Raw genomic sequence first — 13,214 nt, forward strand, 5'->3', positions numbered from 1 at the left:
AAAAGCATACACCACCACCCAATTCTAATCTCCCCACCCTCCAGAATACTTACTTTTTATATATTTTAGTGTTTTAGTGTATGCCACTCTAATACCCTTAGGGAGAGAGGGATATAAATGGTTTTAAACAAATAAGTTAATAAATAACTATAAACTGCTATTGAGCATGCCCATTTCTTCTCCTCCTTCCTCTACAAATGGATACCCTTGCATTTCTATATCCTGAAAGGAAACATGTGCTTGTTGCACTGTATTTGGAGTGTGTGTTTTAGATTATTACAAACTTCTATATACATTTTTTTAAAAAATTGGTTACCCAACAGGCACTCAGTTGCCTAAGTTCACAATAAGTTAGGGACCAATTTAAGATAGCCAGACTACAAACAAATTATAAGATCATCCTTTTGTCTTCATTTGTCACAGTTTTCCAAACTCTTTTAAATAACAGTTTTCAGGCCTGGTGTAACTTGAGATATTCAGATTATTTCTGAACCAATCATTGATACTTCAAAGGAATCAGAAGAATCAGTGCAGCTGGCACAACTTCCCCACCACAGTTGTTTTAAATGAATTTAAATGAATCTACTAGCTGGGGCTTTTCACAACCACCACCCCTGCCTTACACACACACACACACACACACACTTACTTTCTGAGCAGAAGCAGCCATATACATATAGGCTAGATAGTGTGGGATAACTTCAATATAGTTATAACAGGAACTCAGCTTCAAAGAAATACCACATGATTTAAATAGCTGGGTTCACAATTACTCCTAGGTTTCTGACCGACACAGCAGCCTTATGCATATTATATTTTTGCACAGGCATTTATGTATTTGCTATTCACAACAATTCACACAACAAGCCGGTTCTAGAGAGAACCGAGTTGGTACCAGCGTGGTTCTTTTTGTCTTTAAGGCTACATTTGCTACATATTTACCTATTTAACTTTTAGTATCTTCTAGGAATAGATGCATTTCTAACAACCACCAGCAAACCTCAATCTCAGTCCAAGGCTTGAGTGCAGATGGGCACCCCTGATGCCATCCGCCAAGAGGGTTGGCAGCCCAGGAAAAGTCCAGTAACTCACTCACACAGACAGACAGACGGACGGAGGTATATAGAAGGAGAATCTAGGCAGTCAGGCCAGGAAGTCCTTAGCAGTTCCTGCTCCAGGCGGCATCCTGTTCCCTGGGAACCGACCAGGTAGCCTCGGTCACCATAGCAACCACACGCGCGCGCGCAGAAACCCTACTTAGCTACCCCCTTCCTCCAACTCTCCACACCTTGGGCTCCCCGTGTCCTTCAAGCTACTGAAGGGAAGAAAGGTATCCGAGAACCTGCGAGGAAAGGACGGTCGCCGCGTCAGCCGCTGCTGCTTTTTCTGCTCCCGTCGCAACCGGTGCACCGTAAGAGTAGGCAGCGGGCGCCTCCGTCATCGGTACTGGGCATGCTCGGAAGAACGGCGCATGCTCTGTAGCAGCGGCCGAAGCATTTGCCCTTATCCCCTCTCGAGCTACTTCCGCGTTGTTGTTTTTTTCAATACGGCAACCTGTCCCGAAATGTTGGCGGGCGAGCAGGCGGGAAAGGCGGGGCTGTTCTGCCGCAAAAACGACACCGTAGTATTCGTCCGTGCTAACTGTGCTAGGTGGGAAGTCATTTATTAGCGCTCAAGTTTAAATAGGCCTAATGGACCTAAATAGGACCTAATGGTCAGGGGTCCCTTTACCTTTAAATAGGCACCACATTGCCGCTGGTTCTGCTGAAGTGTTCTCTGGCAGCATCGTTACTCTGCCCTGCATCGTGTTACAAAGTCAGCTCTGTGCCCACGCCCTACATCAGTTCACTAGGGGTTTCCACAGCGATGCCTTGACCGGCGCAACAGACTTTAGCCCCATCTTAATTGCACTGGTTTGTTTTTCTTCCTTGCTCACTATAACTGCAACACCTTTATATGTAACATCACGACTACTTTTTCTACCTGTATGTCGTCTCTAAGATTTATATGTTACATTATTGCTTCATTTTTATATATAATGTCAGCAACCCTGTCACTCAGCCTAAATAATAGAATTGCAGAGATGGAAGGGACCCCCAAAAATGATCTAATTCACACCCTAAATCTTTGAAACCATGCTGATCTACAGATATATTATATAATATTATAATATTATAGCAGCAGCTGCAGATCTGGCAAGGGTTCTAGATCATTAGTGGGCTTGCTAAAAGGAAAAGGGTAGGTACTTCCAGATGGGCATTTATTGCAGAACCTGTGCTTCTAGACAGGGTTTTGGTTCTAGATTATGCTGGAGTAGGAAGGGCTTCGGTTTAATCCGGCAGGACTCAAGTTTACATTCTTATAAGCAGACAATGAATAGGATTACATTGTAAATTCCACTGAACTCAGTAGGACTTCTTAGTAAAATTGTGCTGTACAAGATTTTCCTGCCCTATTTTGACCAGCTTTTAGTCTAAGTGATGCAGAAAATTAATCAAGCTCACTTTGTTTTGACTTTTCTCCCCCAAACAACTCCTTTTAGCAATGGTCGTTTCCGGGCCCCTTGCTTTGTATTTCTATTTGCTTTTCTTCCACAGATTCCAAAACATATAAAAGCTGAGGCATTTATAAAGAGGTTCCATTATGACCTTACTGACATTTATTTCATACATGTAAAAACCTAAGGCAAGTGTGCCTGTCATGCTCATCAGAAGATCCCAAAAAGCCCTTTGGAGTCCATCAGTGTCCATAAGCATCTGAGTGTGAATTACATTAATAGACCTCCCATGCATTCAGAGGGGAAATGCAAGTCTAGATTTCAACCGGAAGTGGTTCAATCATAATAATGCAAAATCCCCCATTTTCAGATTACTATCCTCCTGTGTGGCCAAGAAACAACTATCAGGTGTATCTTGCTTTATGTGTTGGGCTAAAGCCATGTTGGAATAGCTCAGGATTGTAATGGCGCCCATAAAGACCAGAGCCATCAAGGACCTGGTGACCTTAGCATGAAAACTAGGTTCCCCCCAGCCCAGAACAACCATCCTGGGAATCTTCAACACCATATCCAATACCACCTCTGTCAGGTGATTCACCAGCAGAATTTCTAATCTGTCCTGGTCACTCAACACAAGATACATATACTCCATACTGCACTCAAACAGACAAGAAGCCTGGAGACAGTGAGACTACAGAAACCATTGCTGCCACCAGTTCCTGACTCTATTCTGATACTGAACTGAGTACTTAAGTAGGATGGCATAGCTAGGAGAAACTATACCCTCAGCTCGTCAAGCCACCTTTCAGTAATACAAGCTAGGTCAGCCTTTTTATCCACCATGGAATCATGGGTGAATGAGATTTTGTTAGGAACTGACTTTGCATTTAATAGCAGCACCAGCAGACTGCAATGCAAAGATGTAAGACAATCACAAACCATAAGGTTGAGAAAGAAACTGAACAAGTGAATAAGCATAAGGCTCACTTGGCGCCATCATTCATAGAATCATAGAGTTGGAAGAGACCACAAGAGCCATCGAGTCCAACCCCCTGCCAAGCAGGAAACACCATCAGAGCACTCCTGACATTACATATCTTTAGGTGCCAGAGCTGTTCAGCAGCAGAAATGACTCCCTCAGAAGGTGGTGCTCTTCTTCATTGGAGGTTTTAAAGCAGAGGCTGGATGGCCATCTGTCATGGATGCTTTAGTTAAAATTCCTGCATTGAAGGGAATCAGACTAAATGACCATCTGAGTCCCAAGTCTTCAGTTCTATGATTTTATGAAAAACTCCTCTATAACCAGGTGTTTGGCCTTTAACTACTGGTATTTGTGGCCTTTTAGAATTGGTTGGCGTGCTTTTAATGTATTTCACACACACCCCTCCAGTTTTACTGTATTTGTGGAGGGTTTTGCTTCCCTGTTTGCTTGCTTGGTTGGGTATAAGTCACTTAGGGCTGCCCTGGACAAGATAAAACACAGTGGGAAGGAGCATAGAGAGAGACAGAGGAAAACTAGAAAGTAACACTTCTTAACAAAAAACTTACAAGTCTCAGTATAAGGCAACCCCTTATACAGAAAGTGATGAAACTACAACTACTTAACTGGGAAAACATCACATCACAGGTCCTAGTCCCCTTATGCTTGACTATCCGGCCTTTTTCATCCTACCAACCTAAACATAAGAACATAAGAAGAGCCTGCTGGATCAGGCAAATTGCATATATAGTCCACCACCTGGTTCTTTCACAGAGATAATTATAAACATAAGGACACAAGAAGAACCTGATGGATCAAGTCAAAGGCCCATATAGTCCAGCATCCTGTTCTCAGTGGCCAACAAGGTACCTGTGGGAAATCCACTTTCTCCATGCCATGCATAATTTTATAAACTTCTATCATGCTACTCCTGCTCACCTTTTCTTTAAAATTAAGACGTTCCAAATGCTGCAACCTTTTATCTTAGGGGAGTTGCTCCAGACCCTTATCATTGTGGCTGAACCTCTTCCAACTCTACAATATCCCTTTTGAGGTAAAATTTCTGCTGCACCCCAAAGGGGGAAATTGGCAAGCCCATCCCTGGAAGTGCTACATAACCTGAAAAGTTAGCTTGATCAACAACTATGGTGGGACAAAAAGAAAGAAGGAAGTATAGTGGCGCAATGGCAATTCAACAATACTGCTTCCAGCACTTAAAAAAGTTCTGTCTTTTTTAGCACCTAAGCCTTCAGTCCTAAACAACCTACTTGGATGTAAAATCCATTAAAAGAAATGAAGAGTTTCTTCCAAGTAAAGGTGGTTTGGATTGGGATTATAACCTGATATATAAGAAAAATCATTTTCATATGTCATTCTGGTTTTATAATACCAGTACTGAAATTAGGAGACGTTTTCCCTGTTGGCTATGTAGTGTCACCAAGTTCACAAAGAGAAATATATTATTTTTCTGTATATTTAAGACTCTTCTCATCTGTATTCCTCCTTTTTTATTTTCCTGTGCAGGCAGACACCACAAAGGAAATCAAACTCCATCTGCAATGAACTAATTTTTCTTGGTGCTCCATTGTTCTCTGGTCCCCCTCTTGGTTTAAGAATCAAAAGGCAAAAATATTTCCAAAAGTCATTTTCTGACACATAATGGACAATTAATTGTTCTCTCTGGCTTTCTCCCCAGAACCTTTCCTTTACCTATATAGCATCCAGTCAAAACCTCTGGATCTAGTTCCATGATGCTGGCAAAATAATGAGCATGAACCTTTTCCCTATGATTATCATAATCTAACATTTCTTTGAGCCACTTTTGTATAAAAGTCACTAAGCTTTCTTGGCTCCTTCTCTAACTCTTTTCATATGCACATTATTTTTATTCTCCCCATTCTTTAGGTTGTCAAGTTCAAGAGTTAATTTTTATTCCACTGCTTTGTTTCCCTTTGTAATTTTTATTTGCCATGTCTTAATGGTTGAAATTCCTTGCACCTCATTCTTTTAATTTGTAAAAAAGGTTCCTTCTTCAAATACACATACTTTCTTCATCCATCTACTATATCTGGAACAGACTACACTAGGATGAGTCATCAAACCAAGTAACATACATTAGGATCTGGGACTTATTTGTAATTGTATGGAATGCTGCAAAGGAAAAAGTATTTCTAGAAAATGTAATTTCTCCTTAAACTCACCCTGAACAATGGCTTCAGCACAGTTACAAACTAGTGTGTCATCATGCTGATAGAGGCGTGAGTCAAAAAAGAGACTAAAATCTGTGGTGGGTGTTCCTATATCATTCATTGACAGAGACATCTGAAAAATAGTGGGAAAGATTTGGAATCACAAATTTCATTTATAAATAAATAATCCCTGGATGGCTTACAAACAAGGCAATATTAAAAATTACAACACATATTAAAATCAACAATAAGCAGTAAAAGACAGCAAAATATGTTAAATAGAAAACCTTGCAACAGTGACAGTATAAACAGTTTGCAGCACAGACTCAAAACACAATGAAAAAATATGGGTGAATGAAAGGTTATTCACTTACAAAAAAACACTCCACAATAGAGAATAGGGCAACCTATTCCATATCTGGGGTTCCTGTACCAAAGGCAATGAGGGAGGAAATTTAGGGTCTGGACAGTGTGTAGTATGTAATTTGCATTTAACCATGATTTACTATTCCTATGTTAAAGACAGTTTATCTTGTCCACTATACAAAATCAGGAGCATAGTGTGAGATAGGGGAGTATATGATCATTGCCCCAATCCCACCAAATCTAGTAAGAAAAACTCATGCCTAGAAGTAGTGTCCCAGCTAATGTAGATACAGATGTGCATCTGGATAAACTTACCCTCTGCATCACAATGTTCATGCAGGCCTCATTGAATTGGCTGGATGCATATTTTGTCATCCATGAAAATACTCTCCATGTGGAATAACCTGTGGTTACAGACAACATTGTCTACAGTTAGATCTGTGTAAGGTTCATGCCATTAAAAACTGTACTCTATTTAAGGCTGATTGTTTTCAAAATCAGAATAGATTTTGCAAAATTCTGTAGTTTACCCAATGACACAAAATATCAGTTTGCTCTGAAAATCTCCTTGAGTGAAATAAGGGTCTAGACTAGTGGTTCCCAATTAGCTAAGTACTGCGGACCCCGTTTTTCAAAAGCCAAGTCATGGACCCCCTACTTTTGAAAATTTTGATATCTCTGATATTCACATTTTTATGTGAATGGTGTCATGGAGCCCCTGGGTCTGTGACCCACCAAATGGGAACCACTGGTCTAGATAATAATTATTAGTACAGCTGGCAACCATTTTGTGTGTGTTCAACTGATATGCGACCGCCGATGGGTGCGTCCTTTTGGACCCATAGGAGGGCAGAACAGGGGCATAATGGGGTGTGACGGGGGGGGGCTTATGCGTGTTCTGCTGATGCCCACAGAGAACAAAAATCCCGCACCTACATAAGCAGCTTTATGATGTTGCAAAAGCTATCTGAGCTAACTCTGGCTTCATCCAAAGAACAAAACCTTCAGCTTCACTACCTAGGTCAAAAGGAGAAAACTTCCCCAGATTAAGGTCTGAAATTATAACGTAAGAACATGAGTTATATTGTCAGACCATATCTAGCTCAGTATTGACTGGCGGAAGCTCCCTTGAGTTTCAGACAGCAGTCTTTCTAACCCTACCTGCAGATGCCAGGGAATGAACCTGGAAGCTTTTGCATGCAGTCCATGTGGTCTGCCACTAAGTGACACCTACATATAGGTAAATGTAAAATGATGTTCACGGGGGCAAACATCTTCAGATATACACTGATGAGGTCTGAGCCAAAGGCATGTGGTTGGTTGCTGAAACAGGATACTGGATTAGATAGGCCTTTGCACCTTTTTTATTCCCCTTAGATGTTTCACTTAACATCTAAGAACTCAAAAGTTTGCTCACAATTTTGTGTCATTTTGATTGAACTTAAAAAAGGTATTGCCCTGTTATAAATGTTGTATCTAGAAAGGTGACTCCCTATAATATACAATCTGAGCCAACCAAGAAGTCCCAAAAGACAACAGAGTTCTGAACCCTGCCAATGGAAATAAACAACCCCCACTTTTAATCTTATAGTTTACTATGAAAAACCAACAGTTTCTGTCACTTTGAAAAGTATTTTCAATAAACAATTGTTGAGATTGATTACATGCCTCAAATTTGCTTTGACTATTAATCAATCTCAGCTGCTGTTTATTACTTTATGAATTACAAGCGTTAAAGATTATCCCATTAAAAAGTGCTCCTGAAAACTTTGAATAATACTTTACAATCAGCATTCATTTTGAATGGCTTTCTTGCCTTGCACTATACAAAGCTTTCCCTGACAGAAGTGCCTTCAGTGTAGGACATATGTGAGAGTGTAATATTTTTGTATTTATTACTTTTAAAATTTATATCCTGCCTTTTAGATCATTTCTCACAAAGTGGCAAACAAGAATGTAAAGTTAAACAAGCAAATAACAATAATATATGAAACATTCAAATCACACACACAAAAATACTAATGGATAAAATAATAAAAACCAACAATTAGTAAAAGATGCAGCCAATGCAAAGTTACTGAGATAGAGCCAATCCCAACAGCAGAAAATAATCCCTCCAAATTAGTTGTCCTTCAAGAAAAAGTCTACCAAAAAAAGGGGGGGGGGGACAAGTCTCCTAATGTTTCTGGAAAGTCTGCAGTATTGCAGTCTGAAAGAACCCAATTAACAATGAGTTCCATAGCTGGGGGGCTACCACGGAAAATGCCCTGTGACTTGTACCCTATGGTGGTAGGCAAATCAGAAGAGTCTCCATTGTTAACCTCAGACTGCTGGAATATTGATTCTGTTCTTTAAATAGCTTTGACCCAAAACATGTAAAGCTTCAAAAAACATAACCAGCACTTTTATTAAAGCATGGAAATGCTACAATTTAATCAGTATAGCTGGTACAGTAATGGTGCCACATGCTGTGACCATTTAGGTCCCAACAGAACTCAGGCAGCTGAAATTGGATCTGCTGAATTTTCTTAACCATTTTAAAATGTGGCCCCATGTGCAGTTCATTGCAGTGGTCCAATCTGTATAACTGAGGAAGGGTTTGGCCTCTCCAGATACAGTTGCACCTCGCATACCAGCCTAAATTGGTAAAACTGCCACCAACTGAGCTTCTCCAGTTAGCACTGGATCCAGGAAAACACGTTTGTGCAATTGGTCCTTCAGAGGGAGTATAATCCTACCTAGCAACAACTATAGATATTGATAGATATTATATTATTTATATGATGTTAGCTGCTCTGAACCCGGCTCCGGCCGGGGAGGGCGGGGTACAAATAAAAATTTATGATGATGATGGTGAAACAATCTGCTACACTACTGCTCTTTTACCTGGCTGCAAGCTCAGTTTTCGGACTCTGATCTATTCCAGAACTACCTCCAAACACTGGTTTTGGATTTTATTAGCCTCCCCTCTCTGGAATCAGAAGATGGAAACAAGAAGTAGAGTCGAGTATCATCCCGATACTGGTGATGCTGCAACCCAAATATCTGGACAACTTGCCCCAGCAGTTTCATAGATTAATATTGCACATTGCACATGTGTATATAAGTGCTAGGAAACCACAGATGGCCATGGTTCCCTAATGCATGCACACTATATGGAAACAGAAATGTTGTTGTCTTAATATTTCCTATATTATTTCCTACACAGAAGGTTCTTCTGTGTAAAAAAATTATAACAAATGAAGCAGCTTTTAGGACTAGTGAAATGTTCAGTTGTTCCCCAAACTATCTCTGCTCCCTACCTTGTACCCTTTTCGGACCTTTTTGTGTACAAGAACCTCATACAATTATGGAGCAGGAAGCTTTCTCTTTCCCCCATACCTCATTATATGGCACCCTCTGGTTCACCTAGTAGAGGTGCTAAATCATTGGATTTTGGATATGGGGATGAGCACCGCACCCAACAGTCAAATTTGACTGGACTTAACCATTCAGGGGTCCTTTACAATTGCTTATAACCCATCTTTCTACTGGAAAATATCCCAAGTGGCTGGCAAAAATGAACTATCCAATTAAAATGGTGCATGTGAACATACAATGGCCGCCAGGTCAATCATAAAATTTAAAATTCAAGTATATCAGATAAGATTTCATTGTTAAAAACACAATATAAAACTGGCAAGGATACCACCCAGTTAAGAAAAGTCTTTGGTAATATCATCATATAATAAAATAAAGATGACAAAAATGATGTAAGGATTATTTGTGGTTGTGTTTTATTTTTGTTTTATTTTATCTTTATTTTTAAGGCAATGACTCCCATCACATAATCTTTTGATTATCATCACTCTATATTTAGAGTGAGACCATATGGTTACTAGCTGATGAATCCAGTCGTCATCGACTCATTTTGTAGATCTTCGTGTATTTTCCTAATGACAGGGGTGGGGTGGGGGATGCATTTACTGACAGAGAAGACAGGCTGAGAATAACTATTTTTAGCAACCACTTCAAGTGCAGTAGACAAATCAAGTAGGTAACCTGCCATGGCAAATTTTACAGTGAGACAAGAGCAGTTACTGGAGTCAGAGAATGAGGACAGGACAGTGGGAAGATTTATTTGCCTTTTCTGAAGTTATCACTTGCTGCAAGGCAAAGATGTTGAAGTATAAAGTTTGCTCTCAGGCAATTTCTTAGTGCTTGCTTATGGAAATAATAAAAAAAAATACAACCAGAATAGTCAGTCCTGCTAGATGCCATGCAATATAAACAGATATCTGTTGTTAAACAGCCTGGTCAAAAATTAATAAAGAGTGGGCCATTTAAAAAAGAAGTTGCATGGTGAAAGGCAGGTTACATGTCATTTGGAAAAACCAACATAGTCCCATGGCATTATTATCTTCAATGATTTGCCGAAATTCTTAACAATATGTTGCTTAGTTTGGCTGTTTGCAAATAGTACATATTACATTTTTTTTAAATAACCAGGGCAAATATATGGAATATTGATGCCCTATGCTGCTCCCGTTAAAAGCTCCCTCACAGTGTTAATTGTTCCTACTGCACTCTAATATCTATTTTTCAAATAATAACTAATTTTAAAATATAATAAGCACCAATTGGTCTCAGTAGTCCTAGATGAATGGCTTGCCATCTCTAATCTCACATTCTTTCCCCACTGCCCCAAGACCACCAAACTCCACTTTGGCAGGTGGTAAGGAGCATGATTTATACGGGGAGGGAGGTGGGTGGGCTTCGGCACAAACCCACTGGGGAGGCATCAAAATTCACTAATGGAAGGAATGTTGGTGAGTAGCAAGGCATCCACAGAGGCTGCAGGTTTCCTTATGATTGTGTGCGGCCTGTAGGTTGCCACATGCGTGTTAGTCCATGGCAACCTTTGGTAACATACCGGGTAACTTACCACCAGTTCAAGCTGGAATTCTGCAATTTGGAATTCAAACTAGAATCCTGACCTTCCAGAACCAGAAAAATATAATACTGTGGGATACAAAAGCTTAAAGTACTTTCACATTAAAAGTATCACAGACCAAACCAAATCTTCTTGATTGCTGCAACCAGCATAGTCACTAAATTGCTGGAAATGCCATTTTTTAAAAGGCAGTAATAGAAGTGGCAAAATATTAAAGTCTGTGCATTATGGAAGAAGCAGGCTCTTCAAATGTCTCTGTGGTGTGTATGGAGATGTGAACTGCTTTGATGGAGAGATAATGTAAATGGAAGCAGCATATGTTTCAGTTAAACTGAAGGACTGGTGCCAGGGAAGGGTAAAGTATTTATCTAAACTAAATGTCAAAGTAGTTATTTTTAAATGCAATTTAATTTGATTTTTATTTTTTTACTGAAGCCAAAAGGGCACCTCAACTATTTTTACTCTTACCTATTATGCCGTTCCATGAATAAATCATCTCTGTAGGGTGCTAGAAGAAGATGCTTTTAGTTCAAAATGAAGCACAAAGGTTATTATTTTGAGCTCTTTGTCTTGAAAATGGTTGGAGAAAGAAAGAAAAGCATTTCTCCAATCACAGGATTGTCAGGTAGAAGAAATGTTTGTTCATGTGGCTTTAGTGGCATTTTGGGTATTTTAAGTCTCCTTTAAGTCTCCCACTAGCAAGAGCTGTGTCTCCCCAGACGTCTGATGGCTTAAGGGACATTTCTTTTTGCAATTAACACAGAAGGCCCATGTACACTCAAAAATGTCTACTAGGGAATCCATTCCTGATCTTTTTGCAGGAATCATTCTTGCCTTCTGAGAGGACTCGTGCAGTGTACAGTACGGTGGCCTGCAGGAGGCAGAGTTTTGGACTAGGGAGACCTAGGTTGAAATCCTCACTCAGCTATAAAGTTCACTGAGTGACCCTGGGCCACTCACAGTCTTGCAGACTAACTGCACTCACCGGGTTATGTTAAGGATTCAGTGAGGGAGAGAACTTGCCCTGAACTTGTTGGAGCAAGGATAAAATTAAGGTGTAATATTCAACAGATATCAATCTCACTGGCTGGCTGGCTGGCTGTGGCAAGCTACAATCTCCCATTCTTAACCTACCTCACAAAAACATAAAAAGTCTAGCCTATGAGAAGATACCTATGGGACGCCTGTAAGCAGGACCTGAGCACAACATCATTCTGCTGGAACTTGCAGTTCCCAGAAACTGGCATTCAGACACTGGAGGTAGAACTTAACCATCATGGGCTGTAACCACTGATAGCAGCCTTTTCCTTCATGTATCTGTCTATAACCCTTTTTAAAAGGCATCTTCTGAGAGCAAATTCCAAACTTTAACTATGTGCTTTGTGTGAAATGTTGTGGGGATAAAGGGGAGGTTTAAAAAGACAATACACATATTTCAGGCTCTTTGGATGATTTAAATACATATGCAATTAATACATAAAAATAGTGAAAAATTAAGTGACTCATGTACATGCCACTAGCATATATAATGAAGATTTGCAATGTTCTTCCAACAGTAAGCAATGCTGTGTCCAGAGTAAGATAATCAGTTATGTAACTGCTGGTTATACCTTATTCCAAGCATTAAAATATGGGATCTGCTTCGCATTTGGCATATAATTTGGTTCATGTCTGATCATACTTTACATAAAAACTGTGGTATTTATGATATCTCTTCTATGCCAGCTAAATAATGCTGTCTACCAAATGCACACAAAACTGTATTGCAGAAAAACAAAAGTTAGCAAATTGAAGAAACAGCCATCAGGCTTAATGGGTTTTCTGCATGATTTTAAGTGCTGAAGAAATTGCCTATTTCTGCCATATAACTGTCATTTATTTATAAAGACTGAGACCCAAATCTCATTCCAAAATGTTCAATTCCTGCATTTCTTATGACTTAAATGCAGTCTATTGTACCATAAATCCGCAATGGCGAACAAAGGCTACTTTGTTGCTGTTGTTGTCTAGAGAGTATACTTTTAAAACACCAGTGTAGCCACACAATGACCGCTCCCCGCATAAAACGGGGGGCGACCTTTGCGTGGACGCGCACAGCCCCTGGATCTGGAGCGGCTCCATTCAGCATAGGCTTGGCTTTGCCTTCCCTCAGGTGGGATACCTGGAGGTCTCCGCCTACCCCAGTCAGTTGTCCAATCCCACCTGGGGGAAGCGTTGCCAAGGAGATCAGGCCAGGTGGGGGAGGGATTA

The 13,214-nt window shown here is 40.1% G+C and overlaps 1 protein-coding gene across 12 annotated transcripts in view; it reads right to left on the reverse strand.

Moving 5' to 3' along the window:
- Positions 1-13,214, reverse strand: part of ARMC2 (armadillo repeat containing 2) — an 85,741-nt gene that overhangs the window by 33,903 nt on the left and 38,624 nt on the right. For 3 of the 12 annotated variants that reach the window (XM_079971620.1, XM_079971628.1, XM_079971625.1), the window contains one exon: positions 6,347-6,435. The gene's annotated coding sequence lies outside the window, so the exon portion shown is untranslated. Of the gene's footprint in view, positions 1-942; positions 1,069-1,092; positions 1,262-1,288; positions 1,439-5,677; positions 5,799-6,039; positions 6,093-6,346; positions 6,436-8,917; positions 9,003-13,214 lie in introns of those variants that run through there. The other 9 variants (XM_079971631.1, XM_079971624.1, XM_079971626.1 and 6 more) reach the window with 8 other exon arrangements.

Source organism: Podarcis cretensis (genome assembly GCF_951804945.1).
Source record: "Podarcis cretensis genome assembly, chromosome: 3".
Lineage (NCBI taxonomy): Eukaryota > Metazoa > Chordata > Lepidosauria > Squamata > Lacertidae > Podarcis > Podarcis cretensis.